Source organism: Bos indicus, chromosome 16, assembly GCF_029378745.1.
Source record: "Bos indicus isolate NIAB-ARS_2022 breed Sahiwal x Tharparkar chromosome 16, NIAB-ARS_B.indTharparkar_mat_pri_1.0, whole genome shotgun sequence".
Taxonomy (NCBI): Eukaryota; Metazoa; Chordata; class Mammalia; order Artiodactyla; family Bovidae; genus Bos; species Bos indicus.
This window is the reverse complement of record NC_091775.1, coordinates 10902597-10923399: the sequence shown is the minus strand read 5'-3', so window position 1 is coordinate 10923399 and position 20803 is coordinate 10902597. Positions and strand designations below refer to the sequence as shown.

Genomic DNA, 20803 nt, shown 5'->3' with positions numbered 1-20803 from the left:
TGCCAATAATATGGACAACTTGAAAGAAATGGACAAATTCTTAGCAAAATATAACCTTTCAAATTTCAACCAGGAAGAAATAGAAAATTTGAGCAGACCAATCACAAGCATGAAATCTAAACTGTAATAAAAAAAAAATCTTTCACAAAGGAAATTCCTGGACCAGATGGCTTCATAGGTGAATTTTACCAACAATTTAGACAAGCACTAACACTTATCCTATTCAAACTCTTCCAGAAAATTGCAGAGGAAAGAAAACTTACAACCTTATTCTATGAGGCCACTGTCACCCTGTTACCAAAACCAGACAAAAACGTCACAAAAAAAGAAAATTATGAGCTAGTATCACTGATGAGCATAGATATAAAAATCCTCAACAAAATTCTAGCAAACAGAATCCAACAATATATTAACAAGAACCTATACCATGATCATGTGGGCTTTATTCCAGGGATGTAAGGATTCTTCAATATTTGCAAATCAATCAATTTGATACACCATGTTAAGAAATTTAAAGATAAAAATCATGTGATTATTTCAACAGATGCAGAGGAGGCCTTTGACAAAATTCAACACCATTTGTGATAAAAACTCTCTAGAAAGTAAGCATAGAAGGAGCATAACTCAACATAAAAAAGCCATATATGACAAACCCACAGTAAACATTATACTCAGTGGTGAAAAATTGAAAGCATTTGCTCTAAAATCAGGAACACGACAAAGCTGCCCACTCTCATAACTACTATTAACCATAGTTTTGGAAGTCCTACTCACAGCATCAGAGAAGAAAAAGAAATAAAAAGACTCTAGATTGGAAAGGAAGAAGCAAAACTCTCACTGTTTGCAGATGACATAATCCTCTGTATAGAAAACCTTAAAGATGTCACCAGAAAACTACTAGAGTTAATCAATGAATATAGTAAAGCTGCAGGATATCAAATTAATACAAATTTAAAAATACCTTGCATTCCTACACACTAACACTGAAAAATTAGAGAAACTAAGGAAACAATCTCATTTACCATTGCAATGAAAAGAATAAAATATTTAGGAATAAATTTACCTAAAGAATCAAAAGATGTATATACAGAAAACCATAAAACCCTGATGAAAGAAATCAAAGATGGAACAAATAAATGGAGAAATATACCAGGTCCTTGGATTGGAAGAATCAATATAATGAAATGAGTATGCTACCCAAAGCGATCTATAGATTCAATACAATCCTTATCAAACTACCAATGGTATTTTTCACAGAATTTGGACATATAATTGCACAATTTGTATGGAAATACAAAACATCCCAAATAGCCAAAGCAATCTTCAGAAAGAAGAATGGAACTGGAGGAATCAACATTCCTGACTCCAGGCTATACTGCAAAGCTATAGTCATCAAGACAATATGGCAATAGAACTGCCATACAACTCAGCAATCCCACTGCTGGGCATATGCCCCAAGGAGACCAGAATCGAAAGAGACACACATATCCCAAAGTTCATTGCAGCACTATTTATAATAAGTAGGACATGGAAGCAACCTAGATGTCAATTGGCAGATGAATGGATAAAGAAGTTGTGATACATATACACCATGAAATAGCACTCCTCTATAAACAGGAATGCATTTGAGTCAGTTCTAATGAGGTGGATGAACCTGGAGCCTTTTATACAGAGTGAAGTAAGTCAGGAAGAGAAAGACAAAACCTGTGTGTTAACACATACATATGGAATTTAGAAAGATGTTACCCTTGATTCTGCAGCACAGCAAAGGAGATACAGATGTAAAGAACAGACTTTTGGACTCAGTGGGAGAAGATGAGTGTGGGATGACTTGAGAGAATAGCATTGAACAGGTACTTTACCTAAAGTAAAATAGATGACCAGTGCAAGTTTGATGCATGAAAAAGGACACCCAAAGCCAGTGCTCTGCAACAACTCAGAGGGATAGGGTCTGGAGGAAGGTGGAAGGAGGGCTCAGGATGGGGGGCATATGTATACTTGTGGCCAATTCATGTAGATGTATGGCAAAAACCATCACAGTATTGTAAAGAAATTTTCCTCCATTAAAATAAATTAAGCATTGAAAAGATAAGTAAATAAAAAACAAAACAAACAAAAAAAATTAAATTAAAAAACTAAGTTCATGGTATCCAGTCCCATCACTTCATGACAAATAGAAGGGGAAAAATGGAAAAAGTAACAGGTTTTATTTTTTTGGGCTCTAAAATCACCACAGATGGTGACTACAGCCATGAAATTAAAAGAAGCTTGTTCCTTGGAAGAAAAGTTATGATAAACATAGTAAACTGAAAAGCAGAGACATCATTTTGCTGACAAAGGTGCATATACTCAAAGCTATGGTTTTTTCCAGTAGTCATATATTAATGTGAGAACTGTAAAGAAGGCTGAGCCCCAAAGAACTGACACTTTTAAACTGTGGTACTGTTGAAGACTCTTGAGAACCCCTTGGACAGCAAGGACGTCAAACCCATCAATCCTAAAGGAAACCAACTCTGAATATTCATTGGAAGGACTGATGCTGAAGCTCCAATAGTTTTCCACCCACCTGATGCCAAGAGCTGACTCATTGGAAGAGACCCTAATGTTGGGAAAGATTGAGGGCAGGAAGACAAGGGGATGACAGGTGATGAGACTGTTGGATGGTATCATTGACTCAGTGGACATGAATTTGGGCAGAATCTGGGAGACAGTGGAGAACAAGGAAGCCTGGCATGCTACAGTCCATGGGATCACAAAGAGTCAGGCATGACTTAGTGACTGAACAGTAACAGCAATTATAGTACATATATGATATATATGATAATATATATTTGTACATTTAATACACATATATTTGAAATAACTGATAATTAATTTTTCAATATGTTACTAATTTTTATTTTACTTGGTTTCATTTTCTGATTTTATGTGTGTGTGTGTTAGTCACTCTGTCATGTCTGACTCTTTGTGATTCTCATGGATTTCAGCTCGCCAGGCTCCTGAGTGAGTTGCCTTTCCCTTCTCAAGGGGATGTTTCCAACCCAGGGATCAAACCTGGGTCTCCCACATTGCAGGTAGATTGTTTACCATCTAAGCCATGAGGGAAGGCCTTTCTGATTTTATTATTTCAATTCTCAAGATGTAAAGATGTTAAAACCTTAGAAAAATATATAAATTTTGCATAATTTAAATAAATTGCATTCTAATATTTATAAATACTATGGAAATAATACTCAAAGCCATAATTGTATTTAATAAAGTCAATTTATAAAATTGTGAAATGTATTAAACATAATCTTTAACAATTTCATATTTGACATCCAGAGCAATATTATGTATCTTAGGTATTTGGCTGATTTAAAAGAAAAATTGTCCTAATATTTACCTTAAGATCTTTGGAAGAATTTTTAAAATTTAATTCCTATTGCACCAAAATATTTTTATCTTATTGCTTGCTATTATCTGTTCTCATATAGTAACTATGACTATATGTATAATGTACTTAATATTAGACTGACTGAACTTCTTTATGGTCCCCTTAATTTTTTATTATCTCAATCTTTAGATATGCTAGCTAGGTTAACATAGAGATTATACATTTATATATATATAATTTTATATGCTATAATTTTTCAAAAGCATAATTGATATATACCATTTTATTATTAATAGTTTCAGATAATAACAAGTAATTTGACATTTGCATACACTGTGAAATATATCACATGTGAAGTCCTGTTACCATCTGTCACCATAAAACTGACCCCCTTCACCCATTTGCCCAACCTCCAACCTCCCTCTTCTCTATCAAGAAACAATCTGTTCTCTGTATCTATCAGTTCTGTCTTGATTTATTTGTTTTGTGTTTATATTTTACATGGAAATGAAATCATACAGTATTTATCTTTATAGTGGATCAGTTGGTAAAGGATCTGCCTGCAATGCAGGAGACCCAGGTTCAATTCTTGGGTCAGGAAGATCCCCTGGAGAAGGGAATGGCAAATCACTCCAGCATTCTTGCCTGGAGGTTTCGATGGACAGAGAAGCCTGGCAGGTTACAATCCATGGGGTCACAAAGAGTTGGACATGACTGAGCAACTAACATTTCACTTCATTTCACTTCATCTGATATTTCACTTAGCATAATACCCATAAATGTTGTTGAAAATGGCAATACTTCATCATTTTTCATGACTGAGTAGTATGCATGTGTGTGTGTGTGTGTATTCAGTTCAGTTCAGTTCAGTCGCTCAGTCGTGTCCGACTCTTTACAACCTCATGAACTGCAGCACACCAGGCCTTCCTATCCGTCACCAATTCTGAGTCCACCCAAACCCATGTCCATCAAGTCAATTATGCCATCCAGTCATCTCATCCTTTGTCGTCCCCTTCTCCTCCTGGCCTCGATCTTTCCCAGCATCAGGGTCTTTTCTAATGAGTCACCTCTTTGCATCAGGTGGCCAAAGTATTGGAGTTTCAACTTCAACATTAGTGTGTGTATTACACTTTATCCATTCCTCTATCAATGGACACTTAACATTGTTTCCATATTTTGGTTATTGTAATTTTGCAATGAACAAAAGGGTTCATATATGTCTATATTGTTCTTCAATTTTTAAGTTTGTTTTTATACTGAAGCATAGTTGATAAATCATGTGGTGTTACTTTCAGGTGTACAGCAAGGTGATTCAGTTATATATATATATATATACCTATTCTGTTTCAAATTCTTTTCCCATGTGGGTTATTACAGAATATAGAACAGAGTTCCCTGTGCTATACAGAGGATCCTTGTTGGTTGGTTATTTATTTTAAATATAGTAGGGTATACATATATTTTTTGAATTAGTGCTTTTATTTTCTTCAGATAAATACCCAGGAGTGAAATTGCTGGATCATATGGCGGTCCTATTTCTGTGAGAAAACTCCATACTGCTTTCCATAGTGGCTGCACCAATTTACATTCCCACCAAAAGTGTGGAAGTGTTGCCTTTTCATCAGCTCTTGGCCAACACTTGTCATTGTTTGTCTTTTTGATAATAACCCTTCTGAGAGTTGCCAGGTCATACTCACTGAGGTTTTGACTTGCATTTACCTGAGGATCAGTAGTATTGAGCATCTTTTTATGTGCCTGTTTGACCATCTGTGTATCTTCTTTGGAAAAATGCCTTTTTATTTCCTCTGCTCATTTTTTTAAAAAATGAGATTGCTTGTTTTTTGATATTGAGTTGCATAAATTCTTTATATAGTTTACATTAATTCCTTATTGGATACATGATCTGCAAGTATCCTATCCCTTTCAGGAGATTTTTTGTTGTTGTTGTTGTTGTTGCTGTTGTTGTTCTTGAAGGTTTTCTTGGTTTTGAAGAAGTTTTTAGTTTGATGTGAGTGTTAAGTCGCTTCAGTTGTGTCTGATTCTTTGCAATCCTGTGGACTGTAACCTACCAGGCTCCTCTGTCCATAGAATTTTTCAGGCAAGAATACTGGAGTAAGTAGCCATGTCCTCTTCCAGGGATCTTCCCAACTCAAGGACTGAAGCTGTGTCTCCTGCATGTCCTGCACTGGCAGATAGATTCTTTACCACTGAGCCACCTGTGAAACCCACTTAGTTTGATATATTATTATTTTTTTTTTTGCTTCTGTTGCTTTGGAATGAGATTCAAAAATGTATTGCCAAGAGTGATGTTAGACTTCTAGAATTTTATGGTTTCTGGTCTTACATTCAGGTTTTTAAAGCATTTTGAGTTGGCTTGGTATATAGTATAAGATAGTGATACTTATTTATTCTTTGGCATGTGGGTGCCCTTTTGTGCAAGCACCATTTATTGAAGAGACTGTCCTTTCTCCACTGTATGTTCTTGCTTCCTTTGTCATAAATTAATGTACCACATATGCATGGGTTTATTTCTGGGCTCATTCTGCTCCATTGATCGGTGTATCTGTTTCTATACCAGTAGAATACTATTTTTTTTTTTAACCATAGCCTTATAATATAGTTTAAAATCAGGGAGTTTGATGCTTCAAGCTCTGTTCTTCATTCTCAAGATTGCTTTGGCCATTTGGGATCTTTTCTGACTCCAACATAATTTAGGAGTGTTTGTTCTATTTTTATGAAAACTGTTGCAGGAGAGGCTTATATTGTCACATTTTTTACAAATTATATAAATTATCAGTTAACAGATGAATCATGGACTCCATAGGTATCCAAAGTTTCAGAGAGTTTGAATCAAAATGATAAAAGTACAAAATAAACTTAAAAACATTCTTAAATACTTTGTTATTTTGTATATTGTTACCTTGTCTAGTACATGTATTACAAATAGACTCTATTAATGATCTACAATATAAATAATGATAAATCAACTTCAGATATATATATATATACATATATAAATATTCTGAATAAATCAAGAATAAATGTTTAATTTTATATTTTATTTCCATTTATTACTTGTGTTATATTCTTAAATTTTTATTTCTGAATACAATTTTAGGCTGCTTTTAAAGTCGCCAGTTGTGATGTATTTAATCAGACTTTAATCAGGCTTTAATATTAGCAATAAAAAGATTGTAGCTAGTTTTAAATCAAATAAACTTTTAAATGTAAATAATATTGTTAAATCATTTAGATATCAGCAGAAACTAGCATTTAAATCTACATATTTCTATAAAAACTAGGATGCAGCTTATTCTATTCAAGAATGTGGCTCATAAGGAAATTTCTAGATTAATGAACATCATGGAAAATGTCTTGTGATACATCTAAAAATCTATGGGGCTTGCCATGAAATGTAATTATTATTGCACTTATAGTTAATATGTTTATAAAATAGATAATTAAGCTTACAGAATTTGGGAGCATAAAATCAGAATTTAATAGTGATAGCAAGAATTTCGGAGAAGGCAATGGCACCCCACTCCAGTACTCTTGCCTGGAAAATCCCATGGATGGAGGAGCCTGGTAGGCTGCAGTCCATGGGGTCGCTAAGAGTCGGACACGACTTCCCTTTCACTTTTGTGAGCGACTTCCCTTTCACTTTTTACTTTCACGCATTGGAGAAGGAAATGGCAACCCACTCCAGTGTTCTTGCCTGGAGAATCCCAGGGACAGGGGCGCCTGGTGGGCTGCCGACTATGGGGTCACACAGAGTCGGACATGACTGAAGCGACTTAGCAGCAGCAGCAAGAATTTAGCTTGTTACTAAATGAAAATATCTGTATAAAGAAAGTGTGCCATTTACCTTACACTGATAATACATATCAATGAATTATGAATAAAATGACAACTTCAGATATCAAAATATCTTAGTTTGTCCATCCTGCTATAACAAAATATCACAACCTGACGGGGGAAAAAAAATCCAGCAGATACATACTGTTCCCTGTTCTGGATGCTGAATGTCTGAGAGCAGAGTATGAACAACACTGGATAAAGACCCTCTTCTGGACTGAAGACTTCTGGCATTCCCACAGGATGGAAGGATCCAGGGTGTTCTGTGGAATCTCTCTTGTAACATTCACAAGGGTTCCATCCTCATGACCTAAGCACCTTCTAAAGGCCACTTCTTCTAACACCATCAAATTGTACATAATGACTCTGACATATGAATTTTTCAAGGACACAGTCATTTAGGCCATAATACAAAATATGGGTCATTCCAATCAAGATGGTGAAATAGACAGATGTGGAATCTACACCCCCTACTCATAAATAGATCAAAAAGACCATCTACATGTGGAAAAATCCTCACAGAATATCTACTGAATGATGGTAGATCTCAGACAGCCAAAACTGCAAGAAAGGTCTCCATGTAACTGAATTAAGACAAAAGAAAAAAAAAAAAAAAATCAGGACATGTCCTGAACCCCTGGGAAGCAACTATGAAAGAGGAAAGGTTCCCTTACCTTGGGAAGCCCTTTCTCTCATTAGGAGAGAAGCCATGACAGAAAAAGAGCTTCAAAGGCTCAGAGGAACATGCAGCAGATGGTCTGTAGTCAGCAGAACACAGAGAGCCCTGCACAGAGAGCTGGTACCACCTCTCTGCCCTTCCAAGACCCACATCCACTGTGTGTACAGGGGCCGGGTGCTGAAACCTGGGCTTCAGAGGACAGACCTTGAGAAAGGACTGGCGTGGGCTGCATGGAGACAGCCTGGAGGGGCTGAACCGAGGGGAGTACACAGAAGAAGCCTGGGCCCAGCACAGAAGTAAAGTGGCACGTGAGAGGAGGCTGGGCCCTGCTAGAGCAACCCCTTTCTCTGTGTGCTCCCAGCAGCTGTGGTGTTTCTTCTAGAAGTTCTGGAAGTGTGTGAGTGCCACTTCTGGAAATGGAAGTGTGACTTAAACCCAAGCTGATCCCTGGAGCTACATGACTTAGGAAGCGGGGTAGAGATTTGTGCCTTCTCCCTGGTCAGGGGAGTAAGATTCCACATGCTACACAGCATGACCAGGAAAAAAAAAAAAAAAAAAGCTATTTATGGCAAACTCACCACCAACCCAATACTGGAATCTGGAACAGAAGCAGGGATGCCCACTCTTACCACTTCTATTCAACATACATCATAAATCATAGCCACAGCAATCAGACAAGAAAAAAAATAAAATGCATCCAAATTGGAAGGGAAGAATAAATTCTCATTTCATGCATGGGACATAGTACTAGATATAAAGTTCAAAGACTTCACACAAAACTAGTAGAACTGTTAATTCAACAAAGTAGCAGGGTACAAGAATAACATACAGAAATTGGTTATGTTTATTTACACTGAAAATGAAATCTTGGAAAGGGAATTAAAAAAAAAAAAAAAAACTACCTTTTAAAATTGCATCAAAAATACTTAAGAATAAGTACAACCAAAGAGAAGAAAGACTTACATGCTGAGAGCTATAAAATATTAAAAACGGAAACTGAGGGCTTCCCTGATGGCTCAAACAGCAAAGAATCTGCCTGCAATGTGGGAGACCCAGGTTTGATCCCTGGATCAGGAAGATCCCCTGGGGAAGGAAATGGCAACCCACTTCAGTATTCTTACCTGGAAAATTCCATGGACAGAAGAGCCTGGCTTGGTACAGTTGAGTTGGACACGACTGAGCAAATAGCACCTTTACTTTCACTGTCAAAGGAAACTGAAGATGACTGAAACAAATGAAAAGATATCCTATGCTCTTGGATTGGAAGAATTAATATTGTTGAGATTGCCATACTACCACCCAGAGCACTCTACAGATTTAATTGATCTCTATCAAATTATCCATGACATTTTTTACAGATCTAGAAAATATAACCCTAAAATTTATTGGAACCATGAAAGATCCAGAATTGCTAAAACAATCCTGAGGAAAAGGAACAAAGTAGGAGGTATAACCCTTTAGACTTCAGAAAATACATAAAGCTAGAGTAATCAAACAGCACAGTGTTGACACAAAACAAATATATGAATCAATGGGACACAATAGAGAGCCCAGAAATAAATCCACATACCTATGGTCGATTAATTTTTGACAAAGAAGGCAAGTAGATACAATGGGAAATGGTCTCTCCAGTAAGTGGTTTTGGGAAAGTTGGACAGCAACATGTAGATTAATGAAGTTAGAACACACTCTCACACCATACACAAAAATAAACTCAAAGTGGCTTACAAACTAAAATTTAAGACATGACACCAGAAAACTCATAGAAGAGATTATAGGCAAAATATTCTCTGACATAAATTGTACTGATTTTTTTTTAGGGCAGTCTCTCAAGCCAATAGGTATAAAAGCAAAAATAAATAAATAGAACCTAATCAAACTTATAATCTTTTGCACTGAAAAGGAAACCCTAAATAAAAGGAGAAGAAATGCTATGAAATGGGAGAAAATATTTTCAAATAATGTGGCAAAGTGCTTAATTTCCAAAACATAAAAATAGCTCATACAACTCCACAACAAAACAAAAACAATCCAGTCAATAAATGGGCAAAGATTTAAATAGAAATTTCTCCTAAGAAGACATACAGATGGCCAATAGGAACATGCAAAGATGTTCAATACTGTTAATTACTTGAGAAAGGCAATCAAAACCACAATATGTTACCACCTCAAACCATTCAGATGGCCTTCATTAAAAAGTTTACAAATAAAAAATTTTGGAGAGGGTGTGGAGGAAATTGAACCCTCCTGCACTGTTGGTGAAATTTACTAGAAAATACCACTATGGAAAACAGTGTGGAGGTTAGAGTTACCATATGATCCAGCAATCCCTCTTCCGGGCATATACCTAGTCAAAATTATAAATTGTAAAGATACCTGCACTCCTATGTTCACAACAGCATGATTTACAATAGTCAAGACATGGTAACAACCTAAATGCCCATCAATCGATAAGTGAATAAAGAATTTGTGAAACATATACACAACTGAATAATACTCAGCCATAAAAATAATGCCATTAGCCGTAACATGGATAGACATAGAGATTTCCATACTAACGAAAGTAATCAAGAAACAGAAAAACAAATGCCATATGATATCACTTATATGTGAAATCTAAAACATGACTCAAATGAACTTCTCTACAAAACAGAAACAGACTCACAGACATACAAAACAGGCTTGTGGTTGCCCAGTGGGAGGGCACTGAGGGAGTGATAGGGAGTTTGGGATTAGCAGATGTGAACTATTACATATGTAAAAGTGAATCACTTTGCTGTACACCAGAAACTAACACCAAATTGTAAACTAACTATATTTCAATAAAATAGAAATTTTAAAAAACATGCCAGATATCAGAAAATATGTGCAAAATATGGAATAGAATAGAGGCAATAGACAAGGGTTCTCCAAACTTGTTTTAGGTGAAAACTAAAAGGTGTTAAAAGAGAAAGGCGAGATTATGGGGCAAGAGGGGTTCTCTTTTATCACAATAATTGTGAGGAATGCTGGGTACTCGGTACTCTTCTTAGAGTTCACAATGCTTATAAACACACAAAAGATATGGAAAAGCTCTCCATTAAATAATCCTAAATCTGAAAGTGAAAGTGAAAGCTGCTCAGTAGTATCTGACTCTTTGCAACCCCATGGACTATACAGTCCATGGAATTCTCCAGGCCAGAAAACTGGAGTGGGTAGCCTTTCCCTTCTCCAAGGGATATTCCCAACCCAAAAATTGAACTCAGGTCTCCCTCATTACGGGTGGATTCTTTAACAGCTGAGTCACAATGGAAGCCCCATCCTAAATCTAGTGTTTCATTAATAATCCAGTTATATAACATTCGATTATTGTATTTTTACAAACATATAATGTTTTCTGAAAATGCTTCACTAAACACAGCTTGAGTAATGTAATAATATTTGCATTTACATTCTGATGTGCTGCTTCTATATACTGAAAGCAGCAAACTTTTTAAAACTGTTTTTCCACTGAACACAATTATGCCCAAAAACATTTTTAAAGTAAAAAAAAAAAAAAAAAGTGTGTGTGTTGAATATATAATTGTGAACATCCATGACAAGATTATAAATCAAATATCAAGTGAATGTAAAATAATAACATAATGACTAAATAGTAGTGCAAAGTTAATGGGCTATTTTTGATTATAGAAAACAATCATCTTTTTATGAATGTGTATGAAAAAGACTACTGGAAAATTACTTTGTGCAGGAAAAGGTATGATATATAGGATTCCCTGAGGGCTCAGTGGTAAAGAATCCCCCTACAATGCAGGAGACATGGGTTCTATGCTTGTCAGAAAGATCCCCTGGAGAAAGAAATGGCAACCCATTCCAGTATTCTTGCCTGGGAAATCCGATGGACAGAGGAGCCTGGTGGACTATAGTCAATGGGGTCAGAAGAGTCGGACATGACTGAACTCACACACACACACAGACACAGACACAGACACACACATACATACAAGGGGGTGGCAAAATGTAAAAACACACTTAACTGCTAAGTTTCAGATAGGAATTGCTCAGAAAAGAAGGATCGAAGAGTTAATTAATTTAGAAAATGTTTTCTAATTAATCCTGAGGGAGTAAGATGAAATTTTTTGTTGTTGTTGGAGATGTAGGGTTAGTGATCATGCTTTTACACTTACAAAATGGAGATTTAAATGCTGATTCTTTAGTTTGGTTCTTTTTCAAAAGGTAACAATTCCTTTGAGATTAATTAACTTAATCTCAAAAATAAGTTAAAACTTCCTTTTGAAAGCCATCTCATTAATATTTTTTAAAAGATCTCTTTTCTAACTTTCCAACCTGCTTTTTTTTCTATCTCCCTTTAATTGTTTGACAAAGGGTGATTATAACACAATTCTTCAAGATTTCACATGAACCTGCTTTTTGTTTTAGATTTTAGTTTTTCTATAAAAATCACCTCTCTTGTATTCTGAAGAACCAATAAATTTCTAGGTCTTATATAATATTTTTAACACAAAAATAAAAGAAAACTAGAAACATCTGTTTCTTATATGTTCTATGATGAGGGTGAACAAATTTTAAGAAATAAATCTTCTGCTATACACTGTAACCAATCTCTGCTCAATTCCATGTAGAACATTTAAAGTAATAGCTCTGTAACCGTGCACCAGAGCCATCCAGAGAGCTTGTTAAAATTTTTATTCTTATCATCTATCTTGTAATGAAATAAGACTGGGTGAAGCCCAGGAGTTTGCATTCATGACAGATGACCTTGATGATCCAGACACAGGTGGTCACTACACCATGATTTCTGAAACACTGGTTTAAAATAAGAGACTTAGACTGCCTGCTTCTAGTAAGAATCAGATGCTTATAAAAGTCATTTATTTTGAGTTTTTCATCTCAGTTAGCCAAATTTACAAATGGTGAAAAAAAAAAAAAAAAAAAGAAAAGTCTCCAAAGTAGAAGAAATATTGTACAAAGAGAAAGATAAAAAGCAATGGATTAACATGAATGCTTAATATATCCCAATACACTTTATTGAACTTTTATAACATAAGTTGGAGTAGATATAATACAGAAACTAGGGGAGAGGGGGTCTCAATAAAAATATTTTAACTCTGCAATCTAGGATCAGTGTTGGAATTTGGATATGGTATTTGATGAGCTATATAACACAAACAAACTGTTCTTAGAGCCAACAGACCGGCTTTATGTAATAGTTTCTAAGAAACATTACCAGGAACACTTGATATATTCAGGTATCTTGATGGTACCTGCCTCCTAAGAAACCTGCATGCAGGTCAAGAAGCAACACTTAGAACCGGACATGGAACAATAGACTGGTTCCAAATTGGGAAAGGAATACCTCAAGGCTGTATATTGTCACCCTGCTTATTTAACTTCTATGTAGAGTACATCATGTGAAATGCTGGACTGGATGAGCTTAAGCTGGAATCAAGGTTGCTGGGAGAAATATCAGCAACCTCAGATATGCAGATGACACCACTATTATGGCAGAAAGTGAAGAGGAACTAAAGAGTCTCTTGATGAAGGTGAAAGAGGAGAATGAAAAAGCTGGCTTAAAACTCAATATTCAAAAAAATGAAGATCATGGCATCTGATCCCATCACTCTATGGCAAATAGATGGGGAAATGTGACCAAATTAATTTTCTTGGGCTCCCAAATCACTACAGATGGTGACTGCAGCCATGAAATTAAAAGATACCTGCTCTTTGGTGGGGGGGGGGGGTGGGAAACTATGACAAACCTAGCAATGTATTAAAAAGCAGAAACATCACTTTGCTGACAAAGGTCTATATAGTCAAAACTAAAGTTTTTCCTGTACACACGTACACATGTGAGATCTGGACCATAAAGAAGGCTGAGTGTTGAAGAACTGATACTTTTGAACTTTGTGCAAAAGGAGACTCTTGAGAGTCCCTTGGACAGCAAGGTAATCAACCAGTCAATCCTAAAGGAAATCAACCCTGAATGTTGGAAGGACTGGATCTGAAGCCTGAAGCTGAAGTTCCAATATTTTTGCCACCTGATGTGAAAAGTTGACTCACTGGGAAAGCCCCTGATGCTGGGAAAGATTGAGGGAAAGAGGAAAAGGGACTGACAGAGGATGAGATGATTGGATGGCATCATCGATTCAATGGACATGAGTTTGAGCAAACTCCAGGAGATAGTGAAGGACAGGGAAACCTGGCGTGCTGCAGTTCATGGGGTCACAAAGAATCATACATGACTGAGCAACTAAAGAACAGCAACATCTTGATGGATTGGAATTCAAAATATAAGAAAGTCTTAGCAAAATACTACATAACAACCTAAATGGGAAAAGAATTTGCAAAAGAACAGAAACAAGTATATGTATAATTGAATCACTTTTCTCTACACCTGAAACTAACATATTGTTAATCAACTGTATTCTAATATAAAATAAAAAGTTAAAACAAGAGAGGGTTCTTTCTCTTCTGATATTGAAAGAATTCTTTTAATGTTGAAATCCTCTTTTCAAAAGCTTTGTTCATCTTACTGAAAATAACCTAAGATAATGCTAAGGAAAAATAAAAAATTTAATCACTCAATAAGTTAATAAAATAAAAGTAACAAATTGTGAATTATATAATGTGTGAACAATTAAGATGGGAATTAGGATTTCTTAGAATATTACTGTCAACAAGGGCATGATGTTTTATTTTAGAGATGTTCAAAGTAATACATTAATATGTATGACATTTACTCAAGCCTCACAATGTTTTAATTTTGTCTCTGGGACCAAATATTTTCTTTAAAATATATTTTGAAAAATACTATTTGTATCTAGTAGTGTCTAATATTGTTTGCTTAAGTGAAAAGCTTCCAACTCTACAATATAGCATGGAGTAGAATATTTTTCACAATGAATAATCTTGTATCATTAAAATTCATTTTACCAGGCATTCCTGAGTTTTTACTATAATCCTGAGTTTTTACTGTGTGCTATATAGGATAATATGCAGTGTGTAGATTCAAATAGCATAGTGTGGAAATCAAAAATGTGTGACATTTCATTCCACACCACCAGTTTCTGAAAGAGGGACAGTTTTGGAACTTGCATATCACTAGATCTGCCAAAACTGAAGCTACTCAATTCATGATGAAACTTCATTGGCCCATTTCCCTCCTGCTGTTTTTCACCCCAATGGGTTTGTTCATGTTAACAATCATTCTGACTTTACATTATTTGATAAAAGCTTCTCCTTTTTGCTTACATTTTTTAGTTATTCAGTGTTGTAGCTTTGGTTGGGTTTGGCTATCTTTTTAAAAGCAATAATAATGTACATTTAAAAAACTATTCCCTAAACTCATATTCCTTTAAACAAGAGATATTTCACAGAATATTAACATTTATATAGCACAAAAGAAAAGAAGAAACAATCATAAACCATGCTCTGCTGCTGCTGCTGCTGCTGCTGCTAAGTCGCTTCAGTCGTGTCCGACTCTGTGCGACCCCATAGACGGCAGCCCACAGGCTCCCCCGTCCCTGGGATTTTCCAGGCAAGAACACTGGAGTGGGTTGCCATTTCCTTCTCCAATGCATGAAAGTGAAGAGTGAAAGTGAAGTCACTCAGTTATGTCCGACTCTTAGTGACCCCATGGACTGCAGCCTACCAGGCTCCTCCATCCATGGGATTTTCCAGGCAAGAGTACTTGACTGGGGTGCCATTGCCTTCTCCATGCTCTAGTATATAGTAATTTTAGGGAATACTGATTCAAACAATATTATACATTTCTTTTCTAAAAAACTGATGAATGTATTAATAATAAAATGTGAGTTTTGAATTACTGAAAGGGGGATTTTTTTTTCATAAGTCTATGTGTGCGTGTGTGTGAGAGAGAGAGAGAGGTTATTGACTTATATACACATACATATTGGAAAATGTATAAATCATTTACATCAAAATTCATATAGCAGTCATATCTTATTTTCTCATTGCTGAATCTAAATTTGATTAACCATGTTTCAATTTTCTGTGTAGTAGTTAGTAATGCATATGACAGATATTATTTCTAAAATATGCAAAATTAAATTATTGACATGCTGTTTACTCTAAAGACTATAATCAATTGTAAAGTTTATCACATATCTGAGAGACAATTTCAAAACCATTTTGTTACAAAGCAGGACTCTATGTCAAAAACAATGCTCACATGTTTTAAATTGAAATCATTTCTGAGAATGGGTCACTCAGTAATAAACTGATACTGTATAACCAAATTTAAAAGCATGACTACCACACAAAGGAAAATTTACTCCAAGTGCATTAAGAACTCTAAACAACAAAACTTCAAAATACTCAAAAGAAAACAGAAGAGTATATCTTTCTGACCATATTAAAGGTAATGTTTTTATCAAAAGGAAGTAAAGCCAACATTAATTAAGTTTTTTATTAAAATTAACTATGTTTCATCAAGAAAAGACACAAAAAATTCTTCAAGCTAAAGAATACACTTGTTACATCTCCAACAGGCAAAGAAATGCTTAGATTATAGTAAAATATCACAACCATGAAAAAGAAACAATTCAAGCAAAAAGAAATAAAACATTAGAGGAACTATGAATGATTAATAATCATGAAAGATTTCTGAGTGACACTACTAATCCGAAAATTACAATCATAATCATAAAATCTTTCACACCAAAAGAAAACAAAGAAAAAGCAATTTCATGTCTTTCAATAGCAAGTGTTAACAAAGATTTGGCTCATTGGGATCTCACAGTGCTGGAAAATCTGTAGTACATTAAACTTATGTTGCTGGAAGATAATTGGTCTTAACCGTTAAAAATGAGTAAGTATATATTCTATGTGTATGACCCAGGATTTACACAAGTAGGCTTATACCATTTCAACCAGTAAACATGCATAAACACCTCGAGAGCCTTATCTTCTGGTGTTAAATGACATTAATTCCCAAATCTATACAGAATAGTAGAAAAAATAATTAAGACATTGTTCATCCAATGGAATATTACAAAACACTGAAGCTAAATAAACTTGAGCTTCATGTGTCACCATGAATTTGTCTTCTGTGTACAACATTGAATGAAGAATGCAAAATTTCAGAAGAATTATAGGTGTTATTACAACATTTTATATAGTATTGCAAAAACTAGTAATCTACCAGTTTGGGTTATATAAATATATGATAAATTCTTAAGAGATTTAGAGAAATACATTTTTTAAAAAGATTTTGGTAATCTGGCTCAAGAGGTAGGAAGCTGATATTTGAAAGTAGTACATATATATTTAAAACTATATATAATATAATGTACATAGTATATTAAAACACTCATAAAGCCTCTTTTGTCAATAACAAAAATATATATATATAAATCTAAATTTTGCACCATGTCATCAGAAATGTTTCAGCAGAGAAAATGAAAATCTATTCAGAATGGAAGAGAAAGTCTTGTGTAATTTATTTTGTGGTTATATGAATTCAAGTAATTACTATACTATGAAAATACTTGAAATCATACCACTACTTGAAGTATTTGTTTCCTCCATCAGTTTTCAATCATTACAAATTCATTTTTTATGTTCCCGAGACCTTTCTTCTTAAAGATGTATTTCATATTATTAGAACAAATGAGACTGACTTTATTTCTGTCCCTTTCCACCACTTCTTTGGTGTTCCAACCTAGAGCATTACAGAGTAAGGAATAAATAGTGTAGTTAATCTGATAGAAAACAAACAAATAGAAAACAAACAAATAGAAAACAAACAAACAAATCCTAGGCACCTTCCTATCCACACTTGCCTAAATAAGAAATGCAGGATGAACCTCCCAGGATCGCATCTGGAGAATGGCTTGTATTCTGCCAGCTTCGGAGTCGGGAGGGAAAGCAAGCCTGGCAGAGGTACCCATTCCATTCCCAGTTTGCTCAGTATCTGGTGATTGGAAGACACTCTGCAACAAGAGAAAAAAAAAAAGAAAGAAATGCAGGATGGATACCCCACAGACTCACCCCATCTCACCAGGCTATCAAAGCTCAGCTGAGCTGTTGAGAGACAGGGAGACAGCAGAGAATGCTGAGCTATCAGGTGTAAGAGTAGCCAAAAAAAAAAAAACAAGTCAAAAATAAGAGTAAGAGTAGCCAAAAAAAAACAAGTCAAAAATAAGAGTAAGAGTAGCCAAAAAAAAACAAGTCAAAAATGAAAGAATTAATAAGCCTTGAATTCTTTTATGGTTGTGATAAAGCAAGTTCTAAACTGGAGAAGCGCCAGCTCCCTACATTCCACTTCTTCCGTGGAAGGTATACTGTTCAAAGCCAAGTGGATCAGCACAGACCTGGGGGGCTCTCACTATTGAGGAAACCTCAAAAAAGGCTCCAGCACTGAAGTCAGGGGAAGAAACAGAGTGAAGGCTAGGAGTGGAGTGTAGACTGCTGTGTACTGAGTCAGAATAAGGAAATATGTTTTCAAGTCTTCCCCTTCCCACTGTATCCCCATCCTACAAAAAGAGACTTGTGGGAGGAGCCAGAAAAGACTTCAGATGAGGAACCTAAGACCACAAGTATACCAACAGCTTAACCCTAGGGGAGCCTGAGTCCTCCACTGCATCTCCCAGAGCCTGCCCACATTGGCTGCATACCAAGTCTGGGGCAGGGGCAAATCTCTCCCAGGCATCTGACAGGTAAAGATTTTGCAATTGCCTATGATATAGCCTGAAAAATCACACAAAGGCTTTCATCCAGGAGAGACTCCTCACACTTTATGTTGTTGGGCTGGCACCAAAGGTAGAACACTCAAAAAATTTTTAAACATTTTATACATAGCATGTATTAAATTAATCTCTGATTTAAGCATTACTTGATAATGACATTCAGCTGTCAGATTGCCATATGCTGAAAAATATCTATATGTAGTTAAAATATAACTGAAACTTGTCTGTGGATGCTAAAAACAGTAGAACAGAATGTTATATTGGCACAAGTAAATTGAAGATTTCCTAGTTATAAATGTTGAAGGAGATGTGCAAAATTATATAATTTTAAACTTGGGAACAATCTGACATATCAAAGTCAGTCTATTGATTTTATATAAGCATATAAAAAGTAGGCATATATTAAAAAGTTTATCTAAGTTCATAGAGTTAATAATGGCATAGCTGAGGCTAGTAACTAGAACATGGATTCTTAATTCCATGAAATTTCTTTTACATCATATTATGTTGAAGTCAAGAGCTACATTGTATTTGTTGTTCAGTCACTCATTTGTGACTCCATGGACAGCAGCAGCACACTAGGCTTCCCTGTTCTTTACCATCTCCTGGAGTTTGCTTAAACTCATGTCCATTGAGACAGTGATACCATCCAATCATTTCATTCTCTGTCATCCCTTTCTCCTCCTGCCTTCACTCTTTCCCAGCATCAGGTATTTGCTAATGAGTCGGCTCTTCTCATCAGGTGGCCAAAGCATAGGTGCTTCAGCTTCAGCATTAGTCCTTCCAATGAATATTCAGGGTTGACTTCTTTTAAGATTGGCTGGGTTGATCTTCTTGGAGTCCAAAGGTCTCTCAAGAGTCTAAACACCAAAGTTCAAAAACAAAATTCTTTGGCACTCAGTCCAACCCTCACATCCACACATGACTAATAGAAAAACCATAGCTTTGACTATGTGGACCTTCGTTAGTAAAGTAATGTTTCTGCTTTCTTTAATACGCTGTCTAGGTTTGTCACAGGTTTTTCTTCCAAGGAGCAAGTGTCTTTTAATTTCATGGCTGCAGTCACCATCTGGAGTGATTTTCAAGCCCAAGAAAATAAAGTCTGTCACTATTTCCATTGTTTTCCCATCTATTTGACATGAATTAATGGGGCTGGGTGCCATGATCTTTGGTTTTTGAATGTTGAGTTTTAAGCCAGCTTTTTCACTCTTCTCTTTCACCTTCATCAAGAGGCTCTTTAGATCCTCTTCACTTTCTGCCATAAGGGCAGTATCATCTGCATATCTGAGGTTATTGATATTCCTCCCAGAAATCTTGATTCCAACTGTGCTTCATCCAGCCTTGCATTTCGCATGATGTACTCTGCATATAAGTTAAATAAACAGGGTGACAATATACAGCCTTGACATACTCCTTTCACAATTTTGAACCTGTCCAGGGTTCCAAGTCTGGTTCTAACTGTTGCTTCTTGACCTGCATACAGCTTTCCCAGGATGCAGGTAGAATGGTCTGGTATTCCCATCTCTTTAAGAATTTTCCACAGTTTGTTTTGCTCCACATAATCAAAGGATTTAGCATAGTCAGTGAAGCAGAAGTAGATACTTTTCTGGAATTCTCTTGCTTTTTCTATGATCCAGAGGATGTTAGAAATTTGATCTCTGCCTTTTCTAAATCCAGCTTGAACATCTGGAAGTTCTCAGTTCCAGAACTGGCTTAGAGAATAAGGCAGAACTTGGCCTGGTTTGGAGAGTTTTGAGCATTACTTCGATAGCATGTGAAATGAGTGTGATTGTGTGGTAGTTTGAACATTCCTTGGCATTGACCTTCTTTGGTATTGGAATGAAAACTGACATTTTTCAGTCCTGTGGCTCCTAGTGAGTTTTCTACATTTGCTGGCATATTGAATGGCACACTTTAACAGCATCATCTTTTAGAATATCATATGCTCTTGATGAAAGTGAAAGAGGACAGTGAAAAAGTTGGCTTAAAGCTCAACATTCAGAAAAAGAAGATCATGGCATCTGGTCCCATCACTTCATGGCAAATAGATGGGGAAACAGTGGAAACAGTGTCAGACTTTATTTTTGGGGGCTCCAAAATCACTGAAGATGGTGATTGCAGCCACGAAATTAGAAGACACTTACTCCTTGGAAGGAAAGTTATGACCAACCTAGATAGCATATT

The 20803-nt window shown here is 35.7% G+C and overlaps 1 non-coding gene across 1 annotated transcript; it reads left to right on the top strand.

The window, feature by feature from the left end:
* The first annotated feature begins 17734 nt into the window (after positions 1–17734).
* On the top strand, positions 17735–17874 carry LOC139176562 (small nucleolar RNA SNORA7). The gene has a single exon (XR_011561024.1). It is a non-coding gene; the product is annotated as a small nucleolar RNA SNORA7 (small nucleolar RNA).
* The last annotated feature ends 2929 nt before the right edge of the window (positions 17875–20803 follow it).